General features: G+C 50.6%; 1 long non-coding RNA gene across 1 annotated transcript in view; it reads left to right on the forward strand.

Annotated features, from left to right (window-relative positions):
* The first annotated feature begins 968 nt into the window (after nucleotides 1-968).
* LOC118529781 (uncharacterized) overlaps nucleotides 969-25,180 on the forward strand; it is a 72,848-nt gene continuing 48,636 nt past the window's right edge. Inside the window, exons 1-3 of the long non-coding RNA XR_013444505.1 lie at nucleotides 969-1,258; nucleotides 3,495-3,659; nucleotides 16,429-16,487. This is a non-coding gene — a long non-coding RNA (uncharacterized LOC118529781). The remainder of the gene's footprint in view (nucleotides 1,259-3,494; nucleotides 3,660-16,428; nucleotides 16,488-25,180) is intronic.

Here is a 25,180-nt window from a genome sequence, read left to right on the forward strand (position 1 = left end):
AAATATCTTCACAGTCGACTGTTTAGTAACCAAATAGCTGGAGGACCCATGAATCTGGGGAGCTCCTTCGACGACTGTTTTAAAAGATCTTTATTTGCATCCATCTCTCTGTCTCCTCAGGTTACAACCTGCTGGGAGGATCCACGCACCCAATTAACACCCCTCATCTCTGAGTGGCCGCATCACCTGTTAGGTTCGTGTTTCTCTCGTCATCTACACGTGTCTCCATTATGGGAGCATTCTTTTGCAAGAGCAACGTGTTCCTTTCAATAGTTAGGAAGAAATAAATCAAGACGGCGGTCAGGCAGGAGAGACCTGCCAGTCACTGTGATTCCTTCGGCTCCAGCACATCCGCATCCACCTAGGCGGTGTGGACACCGCCTGCAGCAGCCCCGGCCCCACTCAAGGAGCGCTGGTTCCCTAGCAGGTCCTTGGCAAAGGGCGGGAGGGAGGTGACGGGGAGGAAGGAGCGCCTGCTGTCCGGATGCCGACTCTCACCTGGGGAGGGAGCAATTAAAGTTTTCATAACCTCAGGCATAAGAATGATGCAAACTTGTAACATCGTTTGGAAGTGTATTTTTTTTTTTTTTAAAGATTTTATTTATTTATTTGAGAGAGAGAATGAGATAGAGAGAGAGCACGAGACGGGGGAGGGTCAGAGGGAGAAGCAGACTCCCTGCCGAGCAGGGAGCCCGATGCGGGACTCGATCCTGGGACTCCAGGATCATGACCTGAGCCGAAGGCAGTCGCTTAACCAACTGAGCCACCCAGGCGCCCTGGAAGTGTATTTATTTAAACTTCTTTTCCAAGTAGTTTTGCAACTGTTGAAGGGTAAATTTTCGATTTGTTTCAGCACATTCATCGTCTTGCCGGCAGGGACCCTACAAGGCGGACAAACTGATTTTCCGGAGCAAATGGCGAAACACGGCTTTCCGCTCTGACTTTCCCAGGTCCACCCCTCTCCGCCCCTTCTTGCACCTGGGACCTTCTGAGGATGTCCCACCCCTCCCTTGGGCGGGGCCAACACCGAGGAACCCGGATTCTCACCCCCTCCCCCAAGACCCCGTATCTCCAGCCCCCGCCGGCTCCAGGGAATAGGAGGAGACGCCAACGCTGGGGGGAGGGGCTGCGGCCTAGCCGAGGCCTCGAGGGCGCTGCTTTACGGCAGAGATGGGCTGGGGTCGCAGTCACACCGTCTACCCCGGCGTGAGCGCCGGAGCTCACCTGGTTTTTCCCGCAGGCCCGCGGCCTCCGTCAGGTGGGTCCCTTGGCCTTTGTCCCTTTGCCTTTCCTTTCCTTTCCTTTCTGGGATGGGAGGGGGCCCGGGGACGGGGGCCGGGTTTGGGCGGCCCTTCCGGGCCCGAGGACCTTCCCTGTCCCCCAGCGTGTGGGCAGCCTGTGCCCGGCGTGCTTACCTAGGCCCTCGGTGGCTGCAGCCCCGACGGCTTGGAGGGACAGGCGGGTGGGGGGGGCGAGGCGGGGCGAAGTCGGGCGTGAGCGCCGGGATTGGACCGCCGCCTACGTTCTAGGTTCTGTGCCCCGGCGGGGGTAGGGGGGAGAGCCTGGTCGTAGCGCCCCTGGGGCCTCCGCGGCCGGCGGGTGGGCCTGGGAGCGTTTCCCTGTGGCTGTGGGTGGGCCCGCGGATTCCTGGATTCCTTCTCCCCTCTCTCCCCTGGCCTTCCTCCCTATTTGCGTGGCCGCGGGAGGTTCCGCTTGGTCGGTTTGGATGGAGGGCTTCTCAGAATGTATCCCGAGAGCAGTAACGTTTCGTGTAAAGAAACATGCTGCTTCTAGGGACTGAGGAAAAAAATAGGTGTCCTTCTTGGCCGTGTTGGGCTCAATCCTCTACTCATTTCTGACAAACTTTCTTGAAAATCTTGCAAAAAACCCAGTTCCAGCGACTGGCCTAGGAAACTATTCCGTCCTATAAATTGTTTATTTAAATCAGAGAGGGAGACAAACCATAAGAGACTCTTAATCATAGGAAACAAACTGAGGGTTGCTGGAGGGGAGGGGGTGGGGGAGATAGGGTAACTGGGTGATGGACATTGAGGAGGGCACGTGATGTAAATTAAAAAATAAAGTAAATTGTTTAAGTGAAACCATTGGATTCACACAATAGGTTGCAAAAGAATATGAGGAGATGTCATTCACATTATTTTAAATGGACTGATAGGACTTGTGAGACTAGGGTTAATTTTCACAAGTCGTTTGTGCTCTTCCTGATTTGTAACTTAGCAGGGGAGCTAAATTTGAAGAGGTAAAGTGACCTGAGTGAAGAAATCCAGGCTCTTTATTTAAATTTAAATGCAATTTCATTGATATATAGTGTATTATTAGTTTCAGAGGTAGAATTTAGTGATTCATTAGTTGCGTATAACACCCAGTGCTCATTCATTAAATGCCCTCCTAATGCCCATCACCCAGTTACCCCATCCCCCCACCTACCTCCCCTCCAGCAACGCTTAGTTTGTTTCCTAGAGTTAAGAGTCTCTTATGATTTGCCTCCCTCTCAATTTTCATCGTATTTTATTTTCCTTCCCTTCCCCTATGTTCATTTGTTTTGTTTCTTAAATTCCACATATGAGTGAGATCCTATGGTATTTGTCCTTCTCTGACTTATTTTGCTTAGCATAATACCCTCTAGTTCCATTCATGTCATTGCAAATGGCAAGGTTTCATTCTTTTTGATGGCTGAGTAATATTCCATTGTGTGTGTGTGTGTGTGTGTGTGTGTGTGTGTGTGTGTACACCACATCTTTATGCATTCATCTGTTGATGGACATCTGGGCTGTTTCCATATTTTGGCTATTGTGGACATTGCTGTTATAAACATTGCAGTGCACGTGCCCCTTCAAATCACTATGTTTGTATCCTTTGGGTAAATACCTAATAGTACAATTGCTGGGTGGTAGGGTAGTTCTATTTTTAACTTTCTGAGGAACCTCCATACTGTTTTCCAGAGTGGCTACACCAGTTTGCATTCCCACCAACAGTGTAAGAGGGTTCCTCTTTCTCTGCATCCTCACCAGCATTTGTTTCCTGTGTTGTTCATTTTAGCCATTCTGACAGGTGTGAGGTGGTATCTCATTGTAGTTTTGATCTGTATTTTCCTGAAGCCCAGTGATGTTGAGCATCTTTTCATGTGTCTGTTAGCCATCTGGATGTCTTCTTTGAAAAAATGTCTATTCATGTCTTCTACCCATTTCTTTTTTAAAAAAAAAGATTTTATTCACTTCACAGAGAGACACAGCGAGAGAGGGAACACAAGCAGGGGGAGTGGAAGAGAGAGAAGCAGGCTTCCCGCTGAGCAGGGAGCCCAATGTGGGGCTCAATCCCAGGACCCTGGGATCATGACCTGAGCCGGAGGCAGACGCTTAACGGCTAAGCCACCCAGGCGCCCCATGTCTTCTGCCCATTTCTTAACTAGATTTTTTTTGGGTGGTATTGAGTTTGATAAGTTATTTTAAAAAGACTTTTAATTTATTTGACAGAGACACAGCGAGAGAAGGAACACAGCAGGGGGAGTGGGAGAGGGAGAAGCAGGCTCCTCGCTGAGCAGGGAGCCAGATGTGGGGCTCCATCCCAGGACCCTGGGATCATGACCTGAGCCGAAGGCAGACGCTTAGTGACTGAGCCACCCAGGCACCCCGAGTCTGGTAAGTTCTTTATAGATTTTGGTTACTAACCCTTTATCGGATATGTCATTTGCAAATATCTTCTCCCATTCTGTAGGTTGCCTTTTAGTTTTGTTCTTTCCTTCGCTGTGCAGAAGCTTTTTATCTCGATGAAGTCCCAATAGTTTATTTTTGCTTTTGTTTCCCTTGCCTTTGGAGACATGTCTAGCAAGAAGTTGCTGTGGCCAAGGTCAGAGAGGTTGCTGCCTGTGTTCTCTTCCAGGATTTTGATGGATTCCTGTCTCATACTTGGGTCTTTCATCCATTTTGTGTTTATTTTTGTGTATGCTGTAGGAAAGTGGTCCAGTTTCATTCTTCTGCATGTGGCTGTCCAATTTTCCCAACACCATTTGTTGAAGAGACTGTCTTTTTTCCATTGGATATTCTTTCCTGCTTTGTCGAAGATTAGTTGACCATAGAGTTGAGGGTCCATTCCTGGGTTCTCTGTTCTGTTCCACTGATCTGTGTGTCTGTTTTTGTGCCAGTCCCATACTGTCTTGATCACTACAGCTTTGTAATACAGCTTGAAGTCTGGAATTGTGATGCCTCCAGCTTTGGTTTTCTTTTTCAACATTCCTTTGGCCATTCGGGGTCTTTTCTGGTTCCATACAAATTTCAGGATTGTTTGTTCCAGCTCTGTCAAAAATGTTGATTGTATTTTGATAGGGATTGCATTGAATGTGTAGGTTCCTTTGGGTAGGTAAGACATTTAAACAATATTTGTTCTTCCAATCCATGAGCATGGAATGTTTTTCCATTTCTTTGTGTCTTCCCTAATTTCTTTCATAAGCGATCTATAGTTTTCAGAGTACAGATCCTTTCCCTCTCTGGTTAGGTTTATTCCTACGTCTCTTACGGGTTTTGGTGCAATTGTAAATGGGATCGATTCCTCGATTTCTCTTTCTTCTGCCTCATTGTTAGTGCTGACTTCTGTGCATTGATTTTATATCCTGCGACTTTGCTGAATTCCTGTATCAGTTTTAGCAATTTTTGCGTGAAATCCAGCCTCTTATATTCCTGTGTATTTAAAACTTTTAAGAGCTTGTCATTAGTTCTACAACCTTACTGTATTTCACTCATTAAATGGTTCCTACTCTGTAGCATCAGAACTCCCATAAATCTGTTCTGTCCATATTTGATTATTTATGACACATGTCACACCTTGTTCAGTCCCTAGTGAAATCTGAAAAAAGAAGTAGGTTATATAATTAATAGAAATGAACAAAGGTCAAAAGTTTATGTTATACACATGTGTTTGTATGTCACCTGCCTATCCAGATGCACATGTCCTTTTGGCCATTCATGAACAAAAAAATGTAGGTGGAAGGACCATGCTGTTGATTGTGTTTACTCCAAGGGAGTAGAATTTTGATGAGACTCTTTCAGACCATATTTTAACCACATCTCTGTTCTTTTAAAGACAAAATAGGAATTTATTTATTTTTTTAAAAAGATTTTATTTATTTGACAGAGAGAGAAAGACAGCTAGAGAGGAAACACAAGCAGGGGGAGTGGGAGAGGGAGAAGCAGGCTCCTGGCTGAGCGGGGAGCCCTATGCGGGGCTCGATCCCAGGACCCTGGGATCATGACCTGAGCCGAAGGCAGACGCTTAATGACTGAGCCACCCAGGCGCCCCAGGAATTTATTTTTTTTTTAAAGATTGTATTTCTTTGACAGACACAGCGAGAGAGGTGGGAGAGGGAGAAGCAGGCTTCCCGTGGAGCAGGGAGCCCGATGTGGGGCTCGATCCCAGGACCCTGGGATCATGACCTGAGCCGGAAGGCAGATGGTTAACAACTGAGCCACCCAGGCGCCCCCAAAATAGGAATTTAAATTACAATTTTTAAACACAATTTTTTGGAAAAGTTGATGGTTATCAAACAGCACAGATGTTAGTAATGAATTTTTGACCTAAAATAATTATCTGTTTCTGCCTATGCATTTAACCAAGCCCCCAAATTTTCAGGGGCTTTCCCCAAGCAATGGGATTACTGGTGGTGTACATTTTCATCTTTTTACAGTTTTCTATGCAATAGGAGGATCTGAAAGAAACAAGCTTTTTAAAGAAGCAGTTTCAGTTTATCAAAGATAATGAAGGCTAGTGGCAATACATGTTTCCCCTGCTATCAGAAATTAAAGAACATTTCTATGAAACTTACCCTAAGTTGAAATGGCATAAAGCCAAGAGTATCCCGCACTTTCTGAAAATTTGAAAGTTCATGTTACACCACATCACTTTTAAGGAAGTCCGAGAGTAGTACTGGTTTTTGCTAACTGAAGGAAATCTGAGAATTGTCGCTTTCTGGAAGAAAGCTGTTACCATACTAATGTTGGTCTTTCATAAAAGTGAAGTGGTGTAACTCAAACTTTTGGGAACAGGGGATACTCAAATGCAAAATTATGATACTGAGGCAAATGTTTAGTCTCATTTCCACAATTTAACACCTCATGTTAAGTTCTGCAAAGAAGATTTGATGGCATGAGATAGCAATTGAAACGTAAGGGTTAGGGATTTTCACATGAGGGACAGCACCCATTTTATGTATTCAAAGAGATTGGCTCCACACTTTGTGTGAAAACATCAGCCTGTGAAATGGCATTTTACTCTCTGCATGTGTAGGATAAATCCTTGCAAGAAAATAGTAAGTGATGACTTGAGACCACTTAAGATGAGCCAGATTTGGGGTGCCTAGGTGGTGTAGTGAGTTAAGCATCCAATTCTTGATTTGGATTCAGGTCATGATCTCTGGGTCCTGGGATCGAGCCCCATGTCAGGCTTCATGCTCAGCGCAGAGTCTGCTTGAGATTCTCTCTCCCCATCGTGTTTTCTTTCTCTAAAATAAATAAATCTTTTTTTTTTAAAAGATGAGCCAGATTCAACATAGGGCCAGAAATAGTTAATACATAAAAAGTTAATACAATAAACTAGTAATACAAGCCCCTCAGAGGGGCAGGTCATGAGTAGAAACCCTTGATGTGTAAGAAATTGTACAACAGTGCAATTTTTGTTTAGATTTTCCTTATGAGTTGGTAGGGAATCTTTTTGTATATTTAGGGTACTTTTGTGTTTCTTTCTCTGTGGGCTGTTAATATCTTTTACTGTTGGGTGGTACCGAAATTATTTCTAAAGCGTCCTCTAAAGTGTGAGTTGAAAATATTTTCTTATTTATCATTGCTTTTCTGACTTTGATTATGAGGGTTTTTTTTAATATGGTGAATTTTGCCTGTTCATATGTATCCATGTTTTCTTTGATGGGTTTTAAATCAAAGATCGAAAGGCTTTCCCTCCTGCACATTTACAATGGAATCAGCCCATGCTTTCTTTTAGTAGTTGTATGATTCTGTTCATTGCACATTTAATTCTTGGATCCATCTTTTCTAGATGGGTACCCCTTTGTCCCAAATCTGTCTTCACCTCCACTGATTTGGGAGGCTACCTTTTGTATGCTAAATTGTTTGTTTTTAAAGATTTTATTTACTTATTTGAGAGTGTGCACAAGTTGGGGCAGGGGGGGCAGAGGGACAAGCAGCCTCCCCACCCAGTGTGGAGCCTGATGCGGGCTTGAGCCCAGGACCCTGAGATTATGACCTGAGCAGAAGTCAGATGCTTAACTGAGTGAGCCACCCAGGAGCCCCTGTATGCTAAATTCTTGTATGTCTTTGGGTCTATTTTTTTTTAATTTATTGAAGTGTCATTGACATATAGTATTTAGTTTCAGGTGGGGGTGCCTTGGCTGGCTCAGTCGGCTGGCAACTCTTGACCTTGGAGTTGTGAGTTTGAGCCCCACATTGAGTGTAGAGATCACTAAAAATAAATACACTTAAAAAATAGTTTCAGCGGGTGCCTGGATGGCTCAGTCGGTTAAACGTCTGCCTTTGGCTCAGGGCGTGATCCCTGGGTCCTGGGTTCGAGCCCCACATCAGGCTCTCTGCTCAGCGGGGAGCCTGCTTCTCCCTCTCCCTCTGCCTGCCACTTTGCCTACTTGTGATCTGTCTCTCTGTGTCACATTAATAAATAAAATTTTTTAAAAAATAGTTTCAGGTGTCTAACGTAGCAATTCAATTATATACATTATGAAATGCTCAGAGTAAGTGTAGTTACCATCTGTCACCATACAAAGTTACTACAATATTATTGACTATATACCCTATGCTGTACTTTTCATCCCCATAACTTATTTTATAACTAGAAGTTTGTACTTGTTAATTCCCTTCACCTATTTCACCCATTACCCCACCCTCCTCCCCTCTGGCAACCGCCTGTTTATCATCTGTATTTCTGAGAATGCTTGTTTTTTGTTTTGTTTTGTTTTTTAGATTCCACATGTAAGTGAAATCATATGATATTTGTCTTTCTCTGTCTGACTTCATTTAGTTAATATTCTTTAAGTCCATCAGTGTTGTTGTGAATGGCTAGATTTCATTATTTTTATGGTGAGTAATATTCCATTGTGTATATATATATACTACATTTTTATCCATTGATCTGTCAGTGGACACTTGGGTTGTTTCCATATCTTGGATATTTTAAGTAAAGCTGCAGTAAACATTGGGTGCATATATTTTTCTGAATTAGTTCTTTTGTTCTCCTCAGGTAAATACTCAATAGTAGAATTATTGGATTGTATGGTATTTCTATTTTTAATTTTTTGAGGAACCTCCATATTTCCATAGTGGCTGCACCAATTTACATTCCCATCAATAGTGCATAAGGGTTCCTCTTTTTCCACATCCTCACCAACACTTGTTATTTCTTGTCATTTTGATACTAGCCATTCTGACTGGTGTGAAGTGATATATCATTGTAGTTTTGATTTGCATTTCTTTGATGTTAGGTGATGTTGAGCATCTTTTCATATGTCTGTTGGCCATCTGTATGTCTTTGGAAAAATATCGGTTGGGGTCCTCTGGCCATTTTTTAATAGAGTTGTTTTTTTGTTATTGCGTTTTATGAGTTCTTTATATATTTTGGGTATTAACCCCTTATTGGATATATGATTAACAAATATCTTCTCCCATTCAGTAGGTTGCTTTTTCATTTTATTGATGGTCTCCTTTACTGTGCAAAAGCTTTTTAATTTACCATTGTCCCAGTTGTTTATTTTTGCTTTTGTTGCCCTTGCCTTGGGATACGGATCCAGAAAAATATTGCCCAGGCTGATGTCTGATGTCTTAAGAGTTTACCGCCTGTGTGTGTGTGTTTTAGTTTTATGGTTTCAGTTCTTCCATTTAGATCTTTAATCCATTTTGAGTTTATTTTTGTGTATGGTGTAAGAAAGTGGCCCATTTTGGGGTCTATTCTTGGTCTTTGTGTTCTGTATATATGGTAGAGCTAGTCATCCTACCACATGGCTGTTCATTATCAAAACCCACCTGATATTCCTACCTGTTTATTTTGTTGTCCCTTATGAATAATGGAAAACAACAACAAGGTCTTCTAAAGCCTTTTGGATTTTTCTTGGGATTAGAATAGATTGATTAATCAACTGATGATGAATTAATATATTCAAGAGGTTGAATCTTTTTATTCAAGAATATAATACATCTTTACTGTGGTTTGAGTGTGCTTTTCTGTCTGTCAGGACACTTAAAAGTTTACCTCATGTAAGTTTTTCATGCTTTTGTTAGATTATTCCTAGGTATATAATCCTTAATTGTTGGTAATATAAATCCCTTTATTCTGTTTTGTAAGGGGATATTTGTCCATGGAATTGGGCTGAAAAAATTGATAGAGTCCTTGATTACTTGATTATTAAGAATTTTGTTAACCCTCTAGGTGTCAGTGAAGGATATAAGTATTTTCCATATTGGTTCTTATCAACCCTAGGAAAGGTGGAAAAAATTGAAAGCATAGGATTTTTCAGCATTGGGTGGGTAAAACTTGGGTAAAAAGTTACAAATCAATTTCTCTGAAATATTTTCTCTCTTACAGTGCAGTGTTGCAAACGGAATTCAAATGTTACTACTTTTTTTTTTTTTTTTTACATCTCATTAGAGGGTGCTGAAACCCTTGCATTTCTTCTTTAACACATTTGCTGAAATTCTAAAGATTTTGAAAGTTAATGTTATGTGGGAAAGATGCTGACTGAGACCTTATATGCTGAGCACAGGCCAACATCCTGATCCACACAGTCTCATGTGGTCTCTACCCCAATATTGTGAGCATGGTAATAGTCTCAGTGTACCCTTTTGACAAGGGTTCACACTGACATGGTGATAGAGTGAACCTCCCACTTGAGGTCCCAGGTATCTTTCCAAATAAGAGGATCTTGGTAATCTAACTGGAAGCCAAGGAGAGCAGGCTGGCTTGACCATTGCAGATAAGACATGTGGGCAATAGACATTAATCCAGTGATTCCAGAAGGTGATCTATATCTCAATTGATTAATTTGAAAAGGGCATAGACACCCTAGTGTACCTAACAAGGTGGGCTAAGTTCAGAGTATGGTGGAACCTGTAAACCAGAATTAAAAAAAAAAAAAAAAGAGTTTAAGAGGATCAAAATAAAACAAATCTCTATTGCCTTTTCTTTTCAAGGCCTGATTAAACATGATATACAGTGGCTCTCTTCAAACTATGGAATACACAATACTAATCATGTTCTTTAGGGTCTTCTATTCCTATTTGTGCTTTGATTGTACATAGGGCCTTATTTGCTGATGAGAGCTAAACTAAAATGTTTGAAAATTGGAGAATCTAGTTCAAAGGATGGCATGAAAGGGGGCTTTCTAAACCTGATTAAAGCCCAAGCATCCACGAAACTTTAGACTGATCAGTTGAACTCCATCTCAATGTAAACCTACTTTAGCCGAGGAAACATAAGGAAATGGAGGCAGGCATTTGTATATTCATCAGTATATACCCCTTTTACCTTTTATATTGAGCTCAATGAAAAAGACTAGCCAGTTCTGTTAGAATTGGGACATCTAATACTGGGCAGGATGCATTTAGGTACGAGCCTCTTGGAAAACCATTTGGCAACATTGATCCAAAAATTGAAAGTACATGAGAATTTTGGTTCATTCTGTTGCTTCTCTGAAAATGCAGAGGGGAATTATATTCACATATAAATGAGCAGAGGAGTGCATCCAAGAGTGTCTTTAACTCAGGATTTGTAGAGTTGAGAAGTAGAAAGGGACCAGAAGGACCTCTAGAGGTAAATTAGTGGGATGTCCTGTTATTCAGCTATGGGACGGAATATACATTGCCTGCCATAGAAAGAATGAGATGGTGGTCCTCGTGGGCCTGAATCCTTGGGAGAAGTGTGTCCTCTTTTGAGGGGGACACGCAGAAAGGTTCCTGAAGGGTTGAAGTTTGATGAGTCTCCTTCAATATGAAACCAGAAAGAAATATCCGGGTGGATATGTGTACACCTCTATGTCAGTGCACACATAGACTGAGGTAGAAACAGACATTTTACCGTCCACCTAAACAGTTTGCTGTCAAGCATCGGACAATCTTTTGAGGATGAAAAGGATAACATAAGATTGTGACTTGCTTTTCTTTGGAGGTCTGTGGCATGCAGTGGAGGCTCTTTAGAATTTTGCTTGATTTTTCTCAATTGATTTAAAAGATTTCTAACGGCCTTCAGTCACATCGGGCCTCTGGAGCAGTACATTAATGTGTAGATCATTGTATGGTGACTAACATAACATAATAAAATTAAAAAAAAAATGTGTAGATCAAGAGGAAAAAAACAAACAAACAAAAAACACAAAAGAAAACATGATTTGTCTGTATATTCCCAGCCAGAACAATGTGCGGGCAGCTGGGGAATTGGGACGTGGGCACACCAGCAGAATGAATTTCCTTCTGATTATATTGTCTTCAGACACTTTACCTGGCCAGTGTGTTCCTTCAGTACACGTTGGAGATTATTCCCCCTTGCATCTGCCACAGTCTTGAAAAGTGGATTCTAGAGGTGTACCTGACATCAAGTAGTCTTCATCATATAGCATGTGCCAATTGCTCAGAAATAGGACCAAAGGCTTATGCCTTCGTATGAAATGCTTCACAGTGAAATGCACAAATTCTCACAAGCGTACAGAAATCTTACGTGTTTTTCATTAAAAATCTTCTCGTAGGAAGCACTGGGAAAATGAATATAGGCCAGATACAAGGACAGGTGTCTTTAGAATACCATGTAGTTCCATTTCTGACCCATATATAATAATCCATATCTGAAAAGTATGAACAGTCATGTAACATAAACCAGGTTAACAGGATTATTGTATTGCAACTAGAGATTTACCTTACTTGACCTCTCCTGGTGCCTGTAGACCAACTGTCTTTGTATCAAGCTACATGAGACCTCATGGTCAGGATGTTTTTGGAGGGGCTGGCAAATGTGGAGTGCTAAAGAAACAGCCAGAGTTACTTTCAGATCCACTGCTAGGGTGCCTAGATGGGGAGTCATTGCCTTTGTGTCCTGAAGGCAGTCCAAGAAGATTCTACAGAGACCAGGCCTTGCAGGATGGAGCGCCAGATTTTGAGGTGTTTGCCCCTTTACCCTAAAGTGGCCAAGATGGTGAGCCACCTTGTGTTAGCCAGACTGCACACAGGTTGGTGTTTTTTTCCTTAGGAAAGGGTGGAGGGAGAGGACGTGGGGTGGAAGGGCACATTGGCATTTCTGGTGCAGTACTGCCACCAAGAGGAAATACTTTGCAAATCCCACCTACCCTGCACCATCACTTCCTGGGGGAGGAGAGATGAGGGTGAAGTGTTAGACAAGGACAGTGTGTCCCTAGGAGGTCAGGAGACCCACTAGGCCAGGGGTGGGGTGGGGGGGGGTGGGTTGGTAAGCATGACCCAAGACGGAATTGGGTTGGGGAAGCTCCAGAGACTGGCACTGTGATAAGGATCATGGTCTAGGAGACTGGTGGGTCTGGCTCAGGAAACTAAGGCTTGGCACCCTAGTGGTGGATATGTCTGGGCAGGAGTAGAGGAAGCCCTCGGAAGGAGCCCCAGCCAGAAGGCTGTAGGCATTTGGCCAAGTGCCCTTTCCCCTTGTAGCAAGAGCAGGTTTGGCCTGGACAGACCAGGGCCCTGAAAGCCTCTCTTGGGCCGAGTAAAGCCCAGCCAAACACTACTGTGGGCACTGGAGGGCTGCTGCGATTGGCAGTCCTAGAAACAGGACAGTGACCTTCTTCTGTCCAGCTCAGAGATGAAATGTGGAGCCTGGCTACCCTGTGCTAAAGGGTCTGAGGCCCAGTGAAAGCAAGCAAGCAGAGTCCAGAAGGGACCAGCCCACACCAGGAAAAAGGAGCCAGGCTGAAGGAGCCCTTTGCCTGAGTTCAGTCTTACCAACTGTGGTGTCATTTGTTGGTGTCTCTAGGATCCAGGACTTCCAGACCCATCTGTGGCTTAGCAGAGCATTGCAGATTCCCTAGCCAGTAATTTGCTGCCTTTGGCATTCTTGGCCACCTTCCCCAAGACTCCCTGAGACTCACTTCAGTGATGATAAGGAATGGCCTTGGCTTCCATTCACCCTTGGATCTCCAAGGTCTCAACCCCATGCCTGCCCCCAAAGCTGGGAAATCAAGAGGTCTGAAGATGGTGCTTAAAGCTCACAGCTGTTGAGAGATGCCCCCCTCCCCCATATCCACCACAGATCAAGCATGTCTCTCAAAGACAGGAACAAGGCACATACTCCTGGGCACACAGCAATTCATTTTAGACTTCAGCTGTTCTGATAGCCGGCTTCTGGAAGAACCTCTGGGGTAGCTCATGCTCTTTGCCTAGCTTTTACCTGCTGAGGAGGCTGTCTGGGAGCAAGTTTCCAGGCTCAGCTCTTCCTCCACACACACTCCTTGATTTCACCCCTCCTGGAAGGGTGTGGGAAACCCACTGCTCCTTCATTTTATACTTGTGGCCTTATGTAGGCATAGCCTTTTGGGATTGAACTTTTTGCTGAGCTCCCAGGGCCAGGTCCTGATCGACATGGTCTGATTGTTCCCTAGACCAAGGTGGTCTCAGTATACCCCTCTGGCCACCTATAGAACATGGACCCCATACAGGAAATCCCAGGAGAGTCCCTAAACGAGGACCCATGTCATACACTCATATAGTGGGAGGGAGGTTGAGGAATAGGATGCTTCTGAGCTGTGACGTTCCCAACAAGTAGTGCAGAAAACAGACCTGGATCCCTTCACTCTGGAGGATGATGTCCATCTCAGTATACTGATCCTGTCCTGTTTCATTCTGTTTCTACAGCCTCTGTTGTATGGGACAGGTAGGGCTTTCTGGGATACTTTGGGGCCTGAAACCCAGATTCTCTTTGTATAGGGAGCCAAAGTAAACAAAACACAGTTCTAGCTCAAACCTGCAGTGTACCTGCATTACTCTTCCTTGTCTGGGTCTAGTACCAAATAATCAGGAAATTTTCCATCCTGTCTAAAAGGTGCTACCCCCACCAAGGGGTGGCAGCTGAGCTTGGGGCCTCTGGTCCTGGGTTACCCGTGGCCCTGAGACCCCAGGGACCTCACTGGCTGAGCTTGTTCCTGCACCAAGGGCAAGGATCCACAGGCCAGATGCCCTGGAGTTGGAGCTTCAGCTCCTGGTTTCTTAACATGGCGGCTGCCGAGGCCACGCCCCCACAGCCCGGGGAGGCCTGCATCCTGGCAGCCCAATGCTGCTTGATGGTCAAGTTCTGTCTCTATCCACCCTGTGTCGTTTCCCCACTGATTCTGGGGGTGTTCTGGGTCTGGCCCAGAATCTTGTGGGTGCCCCAGTACCACCCTTTGTCCCCTCACAGGCCTTCTCAGCAGAAGACAGGAAGGTGCTGCAGGCTTTGCTCAAAAAGTATCCGCTTGATGGCACTGTTGCTCCAGAAATGCCATGCATGCGTGCTTGTGACGTTTCTCCCTCTGCCCTTTAAGGATCAAAAAAGGTTCCTGACGACTCTAAGGCCAACTAAGTCCCCAAATGGGGTTGACTGTACTGGGGTGTTGGGGGAAGTGGTATCTCTTATATTTGGATTCTTAATGGCAGTGAGACTATACCTATAATAACATCCGAAAGAATACATACGTCTGTGGATTCATCACCACATCTAAGAGTTTTAAATGTGGATATCCTGGGAACTGGGACCCTGTTTTCTCTGCAAACTTTTGTATGGATACCCATATGGTTCTTTTGGGGCAGAATCCTTACTTTCTGAGGACATTGATTCCATAGCAGTAACTGTCACCAGGACCTGGATTTTCTTTCTTTTCTTTGAGTTATTACCTCTTTTCTGCATTCATCCAGCTACTTCAACCAGCTTAAGGGCTCAGGAGTAGGCCATTATGGAGGAAGTGACAGAGGCCCTGTTAGGTAAGAAGACAGGGAGGTGGTTTGCCCATGCTCACCTCCAGGAGCCTCAGTCACTCTGCCACTGAATGCCCCAGGTGGGTTGTGGGGGTTGGGGGTGGGAGGGGTGAAGTCCTATGGACAGATGAAGAGCCCAGTGGCTTCATCCACACAGTCAGATGACCTAGGTGAGGGCCATTGTTTAGCAGCCCCTCCTGGGAAGTCGTCTTTGGGAGTGTCTCTATATTCTACCTTCAGAACACCTGCTCATTCATTCAGGATTCACTTTTTCCTTAATAATAGACACATAAATATGTTTATGTGTCATACATGTGTATGCATATGTATAAATTTCCCCTCTGTATTTTTCCCCGTAACTGCCTTGGAGATGCCGTGTTGGATAGAAATTTTGCCCAGTCAAAGAAAAGCCTTTAGCGTTGCATGGTGACTGCTCCCAAGTTGTCTCTCTGCCTTCCAACTCCCTACCTGCAATGGGAACCACATGTAATTTTTCTTCCTGTATGCTGCAGGGATTGCATGCAAATGAAATCTAACAGACACAGAGGGCATGCTACATTCTGCTCTCTGACCCCCCAAGTCCTACATAGTACTTTATACACTTTCACATTTGGCTGCTCTCCCAGCATATAGGTATCCTGGCCTTGGCACATTTGTGCCGAGTAAATGTCCTTGCCTGCTCGATCCTCTCCATTTGTTTTCTCATAGCTACCCAGTATAGGGTACCCTCATCTCTGCCAGGGGGTAGAGCATAGGTTATTTTACTTGTCCCTTCTCGTCAGACACTGGGTTTCTCTACTTCTCTCCTTCCCTCTTCAACCAGCATACTGAGTCATGGTTACTGAAGTGTGGGTATGTGTGACCAGGATACATTCTCTTGTGTCAGCGTCCACACAGAGGAAAGAGGCTGGTAAATCGTAACTTGCCACATCCTTAAGAGAAAATGTCCACATCCCTAGAAAGTCAATGTGGTGGATCTCAGCACAACCAGAGAGGAGATACCTGGTACCCCTTTGAGTCAAATGAGTTGCTGCTCAGTAAAGGGTCTGTTACTCCATTCTGGAGGAGGATGCAGGCCTGCCAAAATACCCATTGATATCCCTCCATAGTCATGCAGGTCCAGAACTGAGGAGGAAAGCTCTGAGTATAAATGCCAAGGTGATGGCTGTGGCTCAGAAAAGAGACTGTGGAAGCTATCTTCAGTTTTCACCCAGTGCATTCTGTATGAGCTGCTTTCTGACACCCCTGAATGACAATCTGTGCAATTTTTGAAGGATGAGTGAAGTTGATGTATTCACCCTGCTGTATTCAGAAGTTTTGGTTGACCCCAGAGGTAGTAGGAATAGTAACCGGAAACACTCGGTTGCTTGAGTGGGATGTACACAACATCCTGTTCCCCAGCACCGTGGTGGTTCCATACTGAATGAGCTCTCTCTCGTTGCAGGGGAGGCAGAGTGAAATGAAAGAGAAATGAAAACGAAGAAGCCAGTGCTGGTGTTTTGGGTGAGTGAGTGCTCTTTTTCCTTTTTCAAGAGAGTTTATTTTACCGTAGGAAAAACACAGTGATCGTGGTATTTCAGCAAGGCTCCAGAAGGAGAGACTCCCCAGGCAGGTTCCTGACACCAAGACACTTTCGTACAGTACCAGAGTTTCAGCCATGGTAGAAAAGGCTCTCAAGTCAGTTCCTGATTGTGGAACAGGAAAAAGGAGATGCATGCATGAGCACCTAGATCATCTCTGTATATTACTTACAGCGATCCATATGAGGAATTCAAGGTCAGTGTCCTGCAGGACCAGGGAGAGTGGAAAGGGATTGGGCCTCAGCCTGACTTGGGCCCCAGTTCCTGTGAAGCCAACTACTAGATAACAGAACATTTGGCTCCTCACGTCACTCATGGAAGCAGCAGTCCCAGCGCCATGTGGGGAGAGGTCACTGGAGGCCTTTTCAGGAGAGCCAGGCCTGTAATGCCTGTTGCCATCTGCTTTGAGTGGATCTCTCCATACCTGTTCTTCCCATCATCTCCTGATCGCTCTTGGGTCTAGCTTGCTGCACCATGGCCTCCTGCTGGGTCAGGGAAAACTTGGGAACAAATGCTTGCTAGAATATTAAGAGAGTACATGTGCTAGGGGGTATGGGATTTTGGGGGAGCATATTAGGGCAGCCAAATACAGATCTCTCTGTGAGCTCTAATTTTCTTTCTTGACAAACCAAGGAACTTGAAAGCATGAAGTCTTCAGGAGGTGTACTTCCATTCCTCCAAGTGAAAATGTTGTGTGAAGGTATAACCAGAAACCAAACATGTTTTCTTTCTTCTTCTTCAAGTGCCTTTATACAAATGCCATGAGGATGATACTTCCTACCGTAGCTGAAAATAATTGAAGGCTTCTGCAGGTGGGCTAGGGACCTTGTAGCACCACCATGCTTAGGTAGGGTTGGACACTAGTCTGGTCAAGGTTCCTGCCTTAGAAAAGGGCAGAGGCAGGGTCCAAGCAGCAAGGGCATGGTGCCAATTCTGTGGCAGCCCTGCTTTCAAAAGGAACTTGTTGGTCAGTCCTATGAGCCTTTCACAGTATATCCTGGACAGAGCTGTGTGTTCAAGTCAAGTTCTTGTTCTAGGTTCTAGGCAGGAGGAAAGATACCACCTGTAGCCCGCAAAAGGAGCATTGGGCCATGACACCCCACGCCTTCCCCAGTATGACTTTCTATACAACAGCCAAGGGACAGGGAAGGATTATGCTCCCTGATAACTGCCATATGGGAGAAAGAGCTAATGGGAACCTTGGGTGTGATTCACTGCGTGACTCCTGTCCTGTTAGAAGTGACCAAAATTAGGGGTCTCAAGAGTTGAGGTTCCGGGGGGGGTGGCGTGATGAGTGGATCAGTTGGTTGGGCGTCCAGTTCTTGATATTGGCTTGGGTCATGATCTGAGGCACTCAGTGGGGGGAGTCTGCTTAAGATTCTCTCTCTCCCTCTCCCTCCCTGCTTGCATGCGTGTGCTCATTCTCTATCTCTCTCTCAAATAAATAAATAGCATCTTTTAAAAAAAGTTGAGATTCGAGGAGTCCCATGGAACATAAAGCGATGTGGAATTGCATAGACTCTACCTGTGCACACATAGACTGCCGTGGAAACAGACAGAATGCCCCTGACAGGGACACGCATCTCTCCTCGAGCGTGGGTCTGGAAGACCTCCAGTCAGTCCTGGGGGTTCCTTAGGTATTGCTTTGTGCAACTCACTATAATTGAAAGTGTTACCAACACCCAGAGTATGACAATTTCAGATAGAGAAAGAGTTAAATGCAAACTCAGAAAATACGGAAAAAGAACAGAAGACAGTGTCATTGCCATTTCTTTTCAACACGGAGCATATGGTGAAGTGCTGTGCTCCTGGAGGTGGACATGTAGTTCTCTTCGAGTCCTCTGCCTCCTGTCCATATCTCACCTCATTAGGAGAGAGGTCTTTCAAACAATGTGTACCTCAGAAGCGGCACCTCCCCCTGCCTCTTTGTCTAAGAGCTGTTGAAGCACTAAGGGGACACTTAGTATCACTGGCATGTCTCCAAACCTATTCCCCGATTGACCACAGTGAAACAAAGGGCTTCTCCAGGAGCTAAAAGAAACAATAAGGTAGAAACTAGGAAAATCCCTGATACCTAACCACACCCAGGTGTTTACGATGCCCGATAGGAATATGAGACAATCAGAGATTGACCCAAATCCACGCTGAGGTGGCTTGCCATCTCACAAGTGGCACACAGCTACTATCCACACCAACTCCTGTGTGCCACCATTGACACTGAATCCCAGGGAAGCCCTGCAGTACACAGACAGACACTCAAAAACCCTCAATCCTCTAGCAATAGGAAGTATACCTTTATTTTGCAGGATAGACAATACCCATTGACTACCACAAAACTTTCTGCCTGGCGGCCAGAGGCTGCCAGAGGAGGCAGGCATCTCGAAGTAACCTACCTACCTAAGGATGCCCTAGTCAGAATATGAGCAAGGGAAAACCTAGAAGTGATTAGAGGATACGACCCTAGGCCCATGACCACCATGCCGACTGAGGGACCCTACAGCCCACCCCTGCTGAAGATGGAATCGTGGATGGGTTTATGTCCACTACCAGGAGCCCCCCTGAGCTTCCATTGGCATCCACCTAGAGTTTTGGACACAAAAGCAACCTGAGGAGAGCCAGAGGGGAAAAAGACACGGCTCCACAAACCACAGAAGTACTATGCTCCGCAACAAGAGTGGCTGAGACATGGGAGCCGCCATGTTGGAGCCTAGGGGGCCGGGCTTGGCCTTTTTTCTTCGGCGAGGGCCGGAGGGAGAGGCCCTGGGGGAAGGGCCGGTTGGTGTCCGTGGAGCAATACTGCCATCAAGCGGAACTGCTCTGCGGATCCCGTGAGCCCACGGCCCGTGGCGTGCCTGGGAGTGAAGTCGGAGCCCCAGGCGGGAGAGAAGGGGCCCGCGGTCCCAAGGTGCCTGGCCCTTTTGACACGCACTCCACACTGGTCCGTTGACGGCCAGCTCTGAAGCAAGCGTGGCATTGGGACGCAGAGGCAAGAGCCAGCCAGCCGGCCGTTCCTTGTCGTTGCCCTGCCCGCCCTGGTGGCGTGTTGGGGAAGGTGTGGCCCAGAACGCGAAGTGTGCAAACTCAGACGCCTCGGCCGGGCGGCTCGGCCTCGACTTGGGTGGGGGAGCACTGGGGCCCGGCCTCCGCCAGACGCCAGAGGCGGGGAAGCCCCTGCAGATGGCGGTGCAGCTGCCCTGTGTGTGTCAGGCGAGGGCTTCGTGGGCCCAGGCCTGGTTTGGGGGGGGAGGGGGCGGTTGGTGGCCGCGGGGACGGGGAAGGGGTGGGGAGAACGGCTAAGGAGGCTGCTGGTGCTTCTACTTTGGCTCGTCCCGGGATGGGCCTGTCCCTCCTGGACTCCTCTCCTCCTGGTGTCCGCCACCACTATCTTCCCCTCCCCTACCCCGCCGCCTCTGCAGACCACCTCACCCTCCAGGTCCCTGGACACCGGGTGGCTAGCCTCCACACCTGATCCTCAGAACCGGACGCAGGGACATCAGGGCCCTGGGCCCTCCCAGACCGACCCTGCTCTGGCTCCTTGGGGAAGGGGCACGGCGGCCACCCAACGCGCGTGGGCCCAAGGCCTCCCTGGCGCCCCTGGCCCGGCTGGGTGCTCCTTCCCCCTCCGGGCTGGCTTGCACCCGTCTCGTCCGCCCAGACATGGCGGCCGCCAGGGTGCCGAGCCCTGGCTTCCCGTGCCCGACCCGCAGGGCACCGGGACCTCGCGCTCTGTCCCGCTACCCGTCCGTGGAACCTCCCAGGTTGCCCTGGGGGAGCTCTGCACCTCGGGGCAGTTGCGGGGGGGGGTGGGATGTGGTGCCACGGAGGTAGGGCCCGTCTCCAGTCCCGCCTGGGACTCCCACGTCACTGCTGGGCCTCTCCACTCGGGGCGGGCGCAGCGCGGGGCTCACGGGACCGCCGAGGAGTTCCGCTTGATGGCAGTATTGCACCACGGATGCCAACCGTCCCTTCCCCCACGGGCCTCTCCCTCCGCCCTTTGGCGAAGAAAAAAGGCCACGCCAGAAAGAAAACAAAAAGAAAAGGCCAGGCCAGTGTCCACCCTCCCTGGCTCCAACATGGCGGCTCCCACGTCTCGGCCGCTGTGGCGGAGGGGAGCATTCCCGCTTCTGGGGCTCCAGGGAGCGGAGCCTCGTCCCCTGGGCAGCGGGCCGAACCCCGTGTGCCCAGATGGACCCACAGCCAGGCACCCGTCTGCCATGGCCACGAGGGAGGCTCCCGCTCTGGAGCACACGGGCCGACCTTAGCGGAGACCCCAGCTGTCCCAGTAGCCTCACGCGTGGAAGGAAGGTCGGGGATGGGTCGTGCCTTCCCCCGCACACGTGTGCCCAAGCATCCGCACAGGTCCACCACCACCACCCCGACCGAGTGCGTGAAGGCACCTGTTGCCCCTTCTCCTCGCGCACGTCAGCTCCCAGAAAGCCCCTTAGTGTGTGTGTGAAGGGGACCGGGGGGTGGGGGGTGCGGGGGGGGTAGGGAGGAGGACGTGAAGGGAGAGGCTGTGCATGCTCACCTCCTTCTTGGCCAGGGGCACCCCGGTGTTGACCCCCTGGCTCTCCTTGTCCCCCAGCCCTTGCCCGAGAGCCCGGCGGCGTGCACGCGCCCTTTGGGCCCCGGCGCCAGCAGCGGCCCCCGCAGAGCTTGGGTCCCCGGAACGGTCGGCCGCCCTGCTTGCCGTCTCGGGGGCCTACCCAGAGGGGAGCAACTGGTTCACCCTGGGCCCGAGGTCGAGGAGCGGGGCTTCGCTGGCCTACTCTTGACTCCAGGTGGGGAAGGTGGGTGTCGATGCGGTGAATCCGAAGGATGAGGTCCTTGAGGGTTCGAGCGGTCCCCGGGGAGGGTATCCGTGGCCTCTGTCACCATTCCCGACCTGGGCCCCGTGGGCTACCGGGGGGCCCGTGCCCGCACTGTGTCTGGCGAGCCGACCGCGAACCCAGTGCCGACCCAGCTGAGCTAGGGGGCACCTGCGTCGCCTCCCTTGGAGCGACCCCGACCGTCCGGGCGGTTGACTGCTCTCGGAGCCAGGCCCTCCCTTCCCGAGGCGGCGCATCCCCACTTGGGGGTCTTCCGTGGCTCCTGCCTGCGCTCCGAGGGTGCTCAGGCCTTTGCTTTGTGGGCGGGAGGGAATCCCTAGAGTGGGTGGCAGGCCTCGGAGAACGGAGACCGGGGGTTTCAGCCGGGCCGGGGGGGGGGGTTGGGGGGGTTGGGGGGGTGGTGGGAAACTGTGTGCCAGCCTGCTTGGAAGGCCGGGCAGGTGACAGTGTCCGGGATGACCCTTTGGACTTGAGGCCGGCCCGGGCCTAGCGCAGGTCTGGGGAGAGGAGCGTGGGGACGCAGGCGACCCCCAGAGGGGCGGTGGACGCTCTGGCTCCCTACTCGCGACCGCGCGCCGCTCTGGCTCCCTTGACGTGGGCCCGGGAGGTGGGCGGGCGTGCGTGCGTGCGTGCCTGGACCGGTGCCGCGGGCCCACTTCCGACTTGGCCCGTGCCGGGCTGTCTTGGGGTGGACGCGTCTCTTTGCGGGGCCCCGTGGCTCCATGCTGAAAGAACGGAGCCCCTCTGGTGCATCTTCCCTCTCCCCCCACCGCCAGCCCCGGTCAGGCCCCAGCCCTCGTGGCGTGAGTCTCCCAGGTCAGCAGGGTTTGTGTCCCAACAGGGTGTCGTTCAGCCAGGGTTCGCAGAACTGAGGCGTGGGAAGGGACCGGAAGGACCCTCTGGAGGTGGAGGACGGGGAGCGGGGGTGGTTTGCGAGTGGGGTGGTGTGTTGCTTGCCACGGGAGGGACCGAATGAATATCTGCTCCCTGCCCTGGGAAGAGTGAGGTGGTGGGCCGCTCGGGCCGAGTCCGGGGCGAAGCAGGGCCGGAAGCAAAAGTGTTCCCCAAGGGTTGAAGTTGGACGAGCCTCGTGCCATTCTAGAGCAGGGAGAGGGCCCCGCGTGCTCGAAAGGAGCGCCGTTATGCCCTCGGGCGCAGGGACTGGGGTAGAATCGGACACCTGTCGTTCACCTACTCGGGCGCTTGCTGTGGGTTGTGCGGGCCACCTCCTGAGGTTTGGAAAAGGGTGACCTCCAACTGTGATCCACCGTTGTTTCTGGGGGACGGTGCGTGTGTGAGCGTGTGCGTGCATGCGTCCGTTCCCGTGAAGTAGCGTGAGCGCGTGTCTGTGAGTGCAAGTGTGTTTTCGAGCGTGTTCGTAGTGTGTGTGTGTGTGTGTGTGTGTGTGTGTGTGTGGTTTTTCTCCCCTTCTATGCCCCAGGCACGAGAGGCGGGTTGTGAGGGCGCACTTGAGAGGGACCGTGAGGTGTCCACCCCAGGATCCGGGCCGATCGAGGGGAGAGAAGAGCAGCAGTGGGGTGCATTGGCCCGGTCCCGCTCTGCTGGGAAAGGCCCGGGTCCTGGAGAGCAGGGGCACACGTGGGGCTGGCCCGTCCCTGGCCTGCCCCCTCCCGTGGGAGCTGTCCCGAGGCGCAGCCTGGGCCAGGCACCGGGCCGCTTTGGCGACCCTGGTGCCGCTGCCGGCTGCCCTCCGCACCGACCCGTGTGGGCCAGGGTCCACGTCGGAATCCCGTTTGTGGGGGGAGGGGCGGGACGGCGGTGAGGAGAGGCCACGGGCCATGGGCCGGGTGCTCGGGACCCCTCCGTCCTCGGGCCGTTGGAGGTGGACCTCACTGCCGACCCCACGGCCGGTGCCCGTGTTACCGCCTCCGCCGACCTTTGTGTCTGGCCGCTGCAGGCCTCAGGGTCACGCTGGCCTCTGGGGGAGTCCTGACGGAGGATCGGGCACCGACTGGCTAGGGGTGGCTGGGGCTCTGGGCCCACGAGCAGACCAGTGTGTCTCCTGAGGCGTCCTGCAGAGCTGCGCGGGTAAAGATGGAGGCCCGGAGGGGCTTATGGCCACTGCCGGGAGCCTCGGTGAACCTCGCTGGGCCTCGCTGGGCCTCGCCTTTGCTTTTCGGCAGGCTACGTGGAGCCAGAGGGGACGAGGCTCCGAGCCACGCAGCCTCAGAACCGGGAGTGTGCTCCCCCACGAGAGCAGAGCTGCGGGTGGGGGGTGGGTTTGGGGGGACGGGGACATGGGAGCCGCCATGTTGGAGCCGGTGGCCAGGGCTTGGCCTTTTTTCTTCGGCGAGGGGCGGAGGGAGAGGCCCTGGGGGAAGGGCCGGTTGGTGTCCGTGGAGCAATACTGCCATCAAGCGGAACTGGTCTGCGGGTCCCGTGAGCCCACGGCCCGTGGCGTGCCTGGGAGTGAAGTCGGAGCCCCAGGCGGGAGAGAAGGGGCCCGCGGTCCCAAGGTGCCTGGCCCTTTTGACACGCACTCCACACTGGTCCGTTGACGGCCAGCTCTGAAGCAAGCGTGGCATTGGGACGCAGAGGCAAGAGCCAGCCAGCCGGCCGTTCCTTGTCGTTGCCCTGCCCGCCCTGGTGGCGTGTTGGGGAAGGTGTGGCCCAGAACGCGAAGTGTGCAAACTCAGACGCCTCGGCCGGGCGGCTCGGCCTCGACTTGGGTGGGGGAGCACTGGGGCCCGGCCTCCGCCAGACGCCAGAGGCGGGGAAGCCCCTGCAGATGGCGGTGCAGCTGCCCTGTGTGTGTCAGGCGAGGGCTTCGTGGGCCCAGGCCTGGTTTGGGGGGGGAGGGGGCGGTTGGTGGCCGCGGGGACGGGGAAGGGGTGGGGAGAACGGCTAAGGAGGCTGCTGGTGCTTCTACTTTGGCTCGTCCCGGGATGGGCCTGTCCCTCCTGGACTCCTCTCCTCCTGGTGTCCGCCACCACTATCTTCCCCTCCCCTACCCCGCCGCCTCTGCAGACCACCTCACCCTCCAGGTCCCTGGACACCGGGTGGCTAGCCTCCACACCTGATCCTCAGAACCGGACGCAGGGACATCAGGGCCCTGGGCCCTCCCAGACCGACCCTGCTCTGGCTCCTTGGGGAAGGGGCACGGCGGCCACCCAACGCGCGTGGGCCCAAGGCCTCCCTGGCGCCCCTGGCCCGGCTGGGTGCTCCTTCCCCCTCCGGGCTGGCTTGCACCCGTCTCGTCCGCCCAGACATGGCGGCCGCCAGGGTGCCGAGCCCTGGCTTCCCGTGCCCGACCCGCAGGGCACCGGGACCTCGCGCTCTGTCCCGCTACCCGTCCGTGGAACCTCCCAGGTTGCCCTGGGGGAGCTCTGCACCTCGGGGCAGTTGCGGGGGGGGGTGGGATGTGGTGCCACGGAGGTAGGGCCCGTCTCCAGTCCCGCCTGGGACTCCCACGTCACTGCTGGGCCTCTCCACTCGGGGCGGGCGCAGCGCGGGGCTCACGGGACCGCCGAGGAGTTCCGCTTGATGGCAGTATTGCACCACGGATGCCAACCGTCCCTTCCCCCACGGGCCTCTCCCTCCGCCCTTTGGCGAAGAAAAAAGGCCACGCCAGAAAGAAAACAAAAAGAAAAGGCCAGGCCAGTGTCCACCCTCCCTGGCTCCAACATGGCGGCTCCCACGTCTCGGCCGCTGTGGCGGAGGGGAGCATTCCCGCTTCTGGGGCTCCAGGGAGCGGAGCCTCGTCCCCTGGGCAGCGGGCCGAACCCCGTGTGCCCAGATGGACCCACAGCCAGGCACCCGTCTGCCA

The sequence above is a fragment of the Halichoerus grypus genome, chromosome X, assembly GCF_964656455.1.
Source record: "Halichoerus grypus chromosome X, mHalGry1.hap1.1, whole genome shotgun sequence".
Classification (NCBI taxonomy): Eukaryota; Metazoa; Chordata; class Mammalia; order Carnivora; family Phocidae; genus Halichoerus; species Halichoerus grypus.